The following is a 10,629-nucleotide window of genomic DNA, read 5'->3' on the forward strand; positions in this document are numbered from 1 at the left end:
AGTCAGGTTAGATAGTCTATTATATTCACCTGTAGTCAGGTTAGATAGTTACTGTATTATATTCACCTGTAGTCAGGTTAGATAGTCTATTATATTCACCTGTAGTCAGGTTAGATAGTTACTATATTATATTCACCTGTAGTCAGGTTCGATAGTCGATTATATTCACCTGTAGTCAGGTTAGATAGTTACTATATTATATTCACCTGTAGTCAGGTTAGATAGTTACTGTATTATATTCACCTGTAGTCAGGTTAGATAGTTACTATATTATATTCACCTGTAGTCAGGTTAGATAGTTACTATATTATATTCACCTGTAGTCAGGTTAGATAGTTACTATATTATATTCACCTGTAGTCAGGTTAGATAGTTACTATATTATATTCACCTGTAGTCAGGTTAGATAGTTACTATATTATATTCACCTGTAGTCAGGTTAGATAGTTACTATATTATATTCACCTGTAGTCAGGTTAGATAGTTACTATTATATTCACCTGTAGTCAGGTTAGATAGTTACTATATTATATTCACCTGTAGTCAGGTTAGATAGTTACTATTATATTCACCTGTAGTCAGGTTAGATAGTTACTATATTATATTCACCTGTAGTCAGGTTAGATAGTTACTGTATTATATTCACCTGTAGTCAGGTTAGATAGTTACTATATTATATTCACCTGTAGTCAGGTTAGATAGTTACTATATTATATTCACCTGTAGTCAGGTTAGATAGTTACTATATTATATTCACCTGTAGTCAGGTTAGATAGTTACTTATTATATTCACCTGTAGTCAGGTTAGATAGTTACTATATTATATTCACCTGTAGTCAGGTTAGATAGTTACTATATTATATTCACCTGTAGTCAGGTTAGATAGTTACTATATTATATTCACCTGTAGTCAGGTTAGATAGTTACATATTATATTCACCTGTAGTCAGGTTAGATAGTTACTATATTATATTCACCTGTAGTCAGGTTAGATAGTTACTATATTATATTCACCTGTAGTCAGGTTAGATAGTTACTATATTATATTCACCTGTAGTCAGGTTAGATAGTTACTGTATTATATTCACCTGTAGTCAGGTTAGATAGTTACTATATTATATTCACCTGTAGTCAGGTTAGATAGTTACTGTATTATATTCACCTGTAGTCAGGTTAGATAGTTACTATATTATATTCACCTGTAGTCAGGTTAGATAGTTACTATATTATATTCACCTGTAGTCAGGTTAGATAGTCATATTATATTCACCTGTAGTCAGGTTAGATAGTTACTATTATATTCACCTGTAGTCAGGTTAGATAGTTACTATATTATATTCACCTGTAGTCAGGTTAGATAGTTACTTATTATATTCACCTGTAGTCAGGTTAGATAGTTACTATATTATATTCACCTGTAGTCAGGTTAGATAGTTACTATATTATATTCACCTGTAGTCAGGTTAGATAGTTACGATTATATTCACCTGTAGTCAGGTTAGATAGTTACTATATTATATTCACCTGTAGTCAGGTTAGATAGTTACTGTATTATATTCACCTGTAGTCAGGTTAGATAGTCGATTATATTCACCTGTAGTCAGGTTAGATAGTTACTATATTATATTCACCTGTAGTCAGGTTAGATAGTTACTGTATTATATTCACCTGTAGTCAGGTTAGATAGTCTATTATATTCACCTGTAGTCAGGTTAGATAGTCTATTATATTCACCTGTAGTCAGGTTAGATAGTTACTATATTATATTCACCTGTAGTCAGGTTAGATAGTCGATTATATTCACCTGTTGTCAGGTAAGATAGTTACTATATTATATTCACCTGTAGTCAGGGTAGATAGTTACTGTATTATATTCACCTGTAGTCAGGTTAGATAGTCGATTATATTCACCTGTAGTCAGGTTAGATAGTTACTATATTATATTCACCTGTAGTCAGGTTAGATAGTTACTGTATTATATTCACCTGTAGTCAGGTTAGATAGTTCCTATATTATATTCACCTGTAGTCAGGTTAGATATTTACTGTATTATATTCACCTGTAGTCAGGTTAGATAGTTACTATATTATATTCACCTGTAGTCAGGTTAGATAGTTACTGTATTATATTCACCTGTAGTCAGGTTAGATAGTTACTATATTATATTCACCTGTAGTCAGGTTAGATAGTTACTTATTATATTCACCTGTAGTCAGGTTAGATAGTTACTATATTATATTCACCTGTAGTCAGGTTAGATAGTTACTGTATTATATTCACCTGTAGTCAGGTTAGATAGTTACTATTATATTCACCTGTAGTCAGGTTAGATAGTTACTATATTATATTCACCTGTAGTCAGGTTAGATAGTTACTGTATTATATTCACCTGTAGTCAGGTTAGATAGTTACTGTATTATATTCACCTGTAGTCAGGTTAGATAGTTACTGTATTATATTCACCTGTAGTCAGGTTAGATAGTTACTATTATATTCACCTGTAGTCAGGTTAGATAGTTACTGTATTATATTCACCTGTAGTCAGGTTAGATAGTTACTGTATTATATTCACCTGTAGTCAGGTTAGATAGTTACTATTATATTCACCTGTAGTCAGGTTAGATAGTTACTATATTATATTCACCTGTAGTCAGGTTAGATAGTTACTATATTATATTCACCTGTAGTCAGGTTAGATAGTTACTATATTATATTCACCTGTAGTCAGGTTAGATAGTTACTATATTATATTCACCTGTAGTCAGGTTAGATAGTTACTTATTATATTCACCTGTAGTCAGGTTAGATAGTTACTATATTATATTCACCTGTAGTCAGGTTAGATAGTTACTATATTATATTCACCTGTAGTCAGGTTAGATAGTTACTATATTATATTCACCTGTAGTCAGGTTAGATAGTTACTATATTATATTCACCTGTAGTCAGGTTAGATAGTTACTATATTATATTCACCTGTAGTCAGGTTAGATAGTTACTATATTATATTCACCTGTAGTCAGGTTAGATAGTTACTATATTATATTCACCTGTAGTCAGGTTAGATAGTTACTATATTATATTCACCTGTAGTCAGGTTAGATAGTTACTGTATTATATTCACCTGTAGTCAGGTTAGATAGTTACTATATTATATTCACCTGTAGTCAGGTTAGATAGTTACTATATTATATTCACCTGTAGTCAGGTTAGATAGTCTATTATATTCACCTGTAGTCAGGTTAGATAGTTACTATATTATATTCACCTGTAGTCAGGTTAGATAGTTACTGTATTATATTCACCTGTAGTCAGGTTAGATAGTTACTATATTATATTCACCTGTAGTCAGGTTAGATAGTTACTATATTATATTCACCTGTAGTCAGGTTAGATAGTTACTATATTATATTCACCTGTAGTCAGGTTAGATAGTTACTGTATTATATTCACCTGTAGTCAGGTTAGATAGTTACTATATTATATTCACCTGTAGTCAGGTTAGATAGTTACTATATTATATTCACCTGTAGTCAGGTTAGATAGTTACTATATTATATTCACCTGTAGTCAGGTTAGATAGTTACTATATTATATTCACCTGTAGTCAGGTTAGATAGTTACTATATTATATTCACCTGTAGTCAGGTTAGATAGTTACTATATTATATTCACCTGTAGTCAGGTTAGATAGTTACTATATTATATTCACCTGTAGTCAGGTTAGATAGTTACTATATTATATTCACCTGTAGTCAGGTTAGATAGTTCTAGATTATATTCACCTGTAGTCAGGTTAGATAGTTACTATATTATATTCACCTGTAGTCAGGTTAGATAGTTACTGTATTATATTCACCTGTAGTCAGGTTAGATAGTTCATATTATATTCACCTGTAGTCAGGTTAGATAGTTACTATATTATATTCACCTGTAGTCAGGTTAGATATTTACTGTATTATATTCACCTGTAGTCAGGTTAGATAGTTACTTATTATATTCACCTGTAGTCAGGTTAGATAGTTACTATATTATATTCACCTGTAGTCAGGTTAGATAGTTACTATATTATATTCACCTGTAGTCAGGTTAGATAGTTACTATATTATATTCACCTGTAGTCAGGTTAGATAGTTACTATATTATATTCACCTGTAGTCAGGTTAGATAGTTACTATATTATATTCACCTGTAGTCAGGTTAGATAGTTACTATATTATATTCACCTGTAGTCAGGTTAGATAGTTACTATATTATATTCACCTGTAGTCAGGTTAGATAGTTACTATATTATATTCACCTGTAGTCAGGTTAGATAGTTACTATATTATATTCACCTGTAGTCAGGTTAGATAGTTACTATATTATATTCACCTGTAGTCAGGTTAGATAGTCTATTATATTCACCTGTAGTCAGGTTAGATAGTTACTATATTATATTCACCTGTAGTCAGGTTAGATAGTCTATTATATTCACCTGTAGTCAGGTTAGATAGTTACTATATTATATTCACCTGTAGTCAGGTTAGATAGTTACTGTATTATATTCACCTGTAGTCAGGTTAGATAGTTACTGTATTATATTCACCTGTAGTCAGGTTAGATAGTTACTATATTATATTCACCTGTAGTCAGGTTAGATAGTTACTATATTATATTCACCTGTAGTCAGGTTAGATAGTTACTATATTATATTCACCTGTAGTCAGGTTAGATAGTTACTATATTATATTCACCTGTAGTCAGGTTAGATAGTTACTATATTATATTCACCTGTAGTCAGGTTAGATAGTTACTATTATATTCACCTGTAGTCAGGTTAGATAGTTACTATATTATATTCACCTGTAGTCAGGTTAGATAGTTACTATATTATATTCACCTGTAGTCAGGTTAGATAGTTACTATATTATATTCACCTGTAGTCAGGTTAGATAGTTACTATATTATATTCACCTGTAGTCAGGTTAGATAGTTACTATATTATATTCACCTGTAGTCAGGTTAGATAGTTACTATATTATATTCACCTGTAGTCAGGTTAGATAGTTACTATATTATATTCACCTGTAGTCAGGTTAGATAGTTACTATATTATATTCACCTGTAGTCAGGTTAGATAGTTACTATATTATATTCACCTGTAGTCAGGTTAGATAGTTACTATATTATATTCACCTGTAGTCAGGTTAGATAGTTACTATATTATATTCACCTGTAGTCAGGTTAGATAGTTACTATATTATATTCACCTGTAGTCAGGTTAGATAGTTACTATATTATATTCACCTGTAGTCAGGTTAGATAGTTACTATATTATATTCACCTGTAGTCAGGTTAGATAGTTACTATATTATATTCACCTGTAGTCAGGTTAGATAGTTACTATATTATATTCACCTGTAGTCAGGTTAGATAGTTACGATTATATTCACCTGTAGTCAGGTTAGATAGTTACTATATTATATTCACCTGTAGTCAGGTTAGATAGTTACTGTATTATATTCACCTGTAGTCAGGTTAGATAGTTACTATTATATTCACCTGTAGTCAGGTTAGATAGTTACTATATTATATTCACCTGTAGTCAGGTTAGATAGTTACTGTATTATATTCACCTGTAGTCAGGTTAAATAGTTACTATATTATATTCACCTGTAGTCAGGTTAGATAGTTACTATATTATATTCACCTGTAGTCAGGTTAGATAGTTACTATATTATATTCACCTGTAGTCAGGTTAGATAGTTACTATATTATATTCACCTGTAGTCAGGTTAGATAGTTACTATATTATATTCACCTGTAGTCAGGTTAGATAGTTACTATATTATATTCACCTGTAGTCAGGTTAGATAGTTACTGTATTATATTCACCTGTAGTCAGGTTAGATAGTCTATATTATATTCACCTGTAGTCAGGTTAGATAGTTACTATATTATATTCACCTGTAGTCAGGTTAGATAGTTACTGTATTATATTCACCTGTAGTCAGGTTAGATAGTTACTATATTATATTCACCTGTAGTCAGGTTAGATAGTTACTATATTATATTCACCTGTAGTCAGGTTAGATAGTTACTATATTATATTCACCTGTAGTCAGGTTAGATAGTTACTATATTATATTCACCTGTAGTCAGGTTAGATAGTTACTATATTATATTCACCTGTAGTCAGGTTAGATAGTTACTGTATTATATTCACCTGTAGTCAGGTTAGATAGTCATATTATATTCACCTGTAGTCAGGTTAGATAGTTACTATATTATATTCACCTGTAGTCAGGTTAGATAGTTACTGTATTATATTCACCTGTAGTCAGGTTAGATAGTTACTATATTATATTCACCTGTAGTCAGGTTAGATAGTTCTGTATTATATTCACCTGTAGTCAGGTTAGATAGTTACTGTATTATATTCACCTGTAGTCAGGTTAGATAGTTACTGTATTATATTCACCTGTAGTCAGGTTAGATAGTTACTATATTATATTCACCTGTAGTCAGGTTAGATAGTTACTATATTATATTCACCTGTAGTCAGGTTAGATAGTTACTATATTATATTCACCTGTAGTCAGGTTAGATAGTTACTATATTATATTCACCTGTAGTCAGGTTAGATAGTTACTATATTATATTCACCTGTAGTCAGGTTAGATAGTTACTATTATATTCACCTGTAGTCAGGTTAGATAGTCTATATTATATTCACCTGTAGTCAGGTTAGATAGTTACTATATTATATTCACCTGTAGTCAGGTTAGATAGTTACTATATTATATTCACCTGTAGTCAGGTTAGATAGTTACTATATTATATTCACCTGTAGTCAGGTTAGATAGTTACTATATTATATTCACCTGTAGTCAGGTTAGATAGTTACTATTATATTCACCTGTAGTCAGGTTAGATAGTTACTATATTATATTCACCTGTAGTCAGGTTAGATAGTACTATTATATTCACCTGTAGTCAGGTTAGATAGTTACTGTATTATATTCACCTGTAGTCAGGTTAGATAGTTACTATATTATATTCACCTGTAGTCAGGTTAGATAGTTACTATATTATATTCACCTGTAGTCAGGTTAGATAGTTACTATATTATATTCACCTGTAGTCAGGTTAGATAGTTACTATATTATATTCACCTGTAGTCAGGTTAGATAGTTACTATATTATATTCACCTGTAGTCAGGTTAGATAGTTACTATATTATATTCACCTGTAGTCAGGTTAGATAGTTACTGTATTATATTCACCTGTAGTCAGGTTAGATAGTTCTGTATTATATTCACCTGTAGTCAGGTTAGATAGTTACTATATTATATTCACCTGTAGTCAGGTTAGATAGTTACTGTATTATATTCACCTGTAGTCAGGTTAGATAGTTACTATATTATATTCACCTGTAGTCAGGTTAGATAGTTACTATATTATATTCACCTGTAGTCAGGTTAGATAGTTACTATATTATATTCACCTGTAGTCAGGTTAGATAGTTACTATATTATATTCACCTGTAGTCAGGTTAGATAGTTACATATTATATTCACCTGTAGTCAGGTTAGATAGTTACTATATTATATTCACCTGTAGTCAGGTTAGATAGTTACTATATTATATTCACCTGTAGTCAGGTTAGATAGTTACTATATTATATTCACCTGTAGTCAGGTTAGATAGTTACTGTATTATATTCACCTGTAGTCAGGTTAGATAGTTCTATATTATATTCACCTGTAGTCAGGTTAGATAGTTACTATATTATATTCACCTGTAGTCAGGTTAGATAGTTACTATATTATATTCACCTGTAGTCAGGTTAGATAGTTACTGTATTATATTCACCTGTAGTCAGGTTAGATAGTTACTATATTATATTCACCTGTAGTCAGGTTAGATAGTTACTATATTATATTCACCTGTAGTCAGGTTAGATAGTTACTATATTATATTCACCTGTAGTCAGGTTAGATAGTTACTGTATTATATTCACCTGTAGTCAGGTTAGATAGTTACTATATTATATTCACCTGTAGTCAGGTTAGATAGTTACTATATTATATTCACCTGTAGTCAGGTTAGATAGTTACTATATTATATTCACCTGTAGTCAGGTTAGATAGTTACTATATTATATTCACCTGTAGTCAGGTTAGATAGTTACTATATTATATTCACCTGTAGTCAGGTTAGATAGTTACTATATTATATTCACCTGTAGTCAGGTTAGATAGTTACTATATTATATTCACCTGTAGTCAGGTTAGATAGTTACTATATTATATTCACCTGTAGTCAGGTTAGATAGTTACTATATTATATTCACCTGTAGTCAGGTTAGATAGTTACTATATTATATTCACCTGTAGTCAGGTTAGATAGTTACTATATTATATTCACCTGTAGTCAGGTTAGATAGTTACTATATTATATTCACCTGTAGTCAGGTTAGATAGTTACTATATTATATTCACCTGTAGTCAGGTTAGATAGTTACTATATTATATTCACCTGTAGTCAGGTTAGATAGTTACTATATTATATTCACCTGTAGTCAGGTTAGATAGTTACTATATTATATTCACCTGTAGTCAGGTTAGATAGTTACTGTATTATATTCACCTGTAGTCAGGTTAGATAGTACTATTATATTCACCTGTAGTCAGGTTAGATAGTTACTATATTATATTCACCTGTAGTCAGGTTAGATAGTTACTATATTATATTCACCTGTAGTCAGGTTAGATAGTTACTATATTATATTCACCTGTAGTCAGGTTAGATAGTTACTATATTATATTCACCTGTAGTCAGGTTAGATAGTTACTATATTATATTCACCTGTAGTCAGGTTAGATAGTTACTATATTATATTCACCTGTAGTCAGGTTAGATAGTTACTATATTATATTCACCTGTAGTCAGGTTAGATAGTTACTATATTATATTCACCTGTAGTCAGGTTAGATAGTTACTATATTATATTCACCTGTAGTCAGGTTAGATAGTTACTGTATTATATTCACCTGTAGTCAGGTTAGATATTTACTGTATTATATTCACCTGTAGTCAGGTTAGATAGTTACTGTATTATATTCACCTGTAGTCAGGTTAGATAGTTACTATATTATATTCACCTGTAGTCAGGTTAGATAGTTACTATATTATATTCACCTGTAGTCAGGTTAGATAGTTACTATATTATATTCACCTGTAGTCAGGTTAGATAGTTACTATATTATATTCACCTGTAGTCAGGTTAGATAGTTACTTATTATATTCACCTGTAGTCAGGTTAGATAGTTACTATATTATATTCACCTGTAGTCAGGTTAGATAGTTACTATATTATATTCACCTGTAGTCAGGTTAGATAGTTACTATATTATATTCACCTGTAGTCAGGTTAGATAGTTACTTATTATATTCACCTGTAGTCAGGTTAGATAGTTACTATATTATATTCACCTGTAGTCAGGTTAGATAGTTACTATATTATATTCACCTGTAGTCAGGTTAGATAGTTACTATTATATTCACCTGTAGTCAGGTTAGATAGTTACTGTATTATATTCACCTGTAGTCAGGTTAGATAGTTACTGTATTATATTCACCTGTAGTCAGGTTAGATAGTTACTATATTATATTCACCTGTAGTCAGGTTAGATAGTTACTATATTATATTCACCTGTAGTCAGGTTAGATATTTACTGTATTATATTCACCTGTAGTCAGGTTAGATAGTTACTATATTATATTCACCTGTAGTCAGGTTAGATAGTTACTATATTATATTCACCTGTAGTCAGGTTAGATAGTTACTATATTATATTCACCTGTAGTCAGGTTAGATAGTTACTATATTATATTCACCTGTAGTCAGGTTAGATAGTTACTATATTATATTCACCTGTAGTCAGGTTAGATAGTTACTATATTATATTCACCTGTAGTCAGGTTAGATAGTTACTATATTATATTCACCTGTAGTCAGGTTAGATAGTTACTATATTATATTCACCTGTAGTCAGGTTAGATAGTTACTATATTATATTCACCTGTAGTCAGGTTAGATAGTTACTATATTATATTCACCTGTAGTCAGGTTAGATAGTTACTATATTATATTCACCTGTAGTCAGGTTAGATAGTTACTATATTATATTCACCTGTAGTCAGGTTAGATAGTTACTATATTATATTCACCTGTAGTCAGGTTAGATAGTTACTATATTATATTCACCTGTAGTCAGGTTAGATAGTTACTATATTATATTCACCTGTAGTCAGGTTAGATAGTTACTATATTATATTCACCTGTAGTCAGGTTAGATAGTTACTTATTATATTCACCTGTAGTCAGGTTAGATAGTTACTATATTATATTCACCTGTAGTCAGGTTAGATAGTTACTGTATTATATTCACCTGTAGTCAGGTTAGATAGTTACTATTATATTCACCTGTAGTCAGGTTAGATAGTTACTATATTATATTCACCTGTAGTCAGGTTAGATAGTTACTATATTATATTCACCTGTAGTCAGGTTAGATAGTTACTGTATTATATTCACCTGTAGTCAGGTTAGATAGTTCTATTATATTCACCTGTAGTCAG

The sequence above is a fragment of the Salmo salar genome, unplaced genomic scaffold (assembly GCF_905237065.1).
Source record: "Salmo salar unplaced genomic scaffold, Ssal_v3.1, whole genome shotgun sequence".
Taxonomy (NCBI): Eukaryota; Metazoa; Chordata; class Actinopteri; order Salmoniformes; family Salmonidae; genus Salmo; species Salmo salar.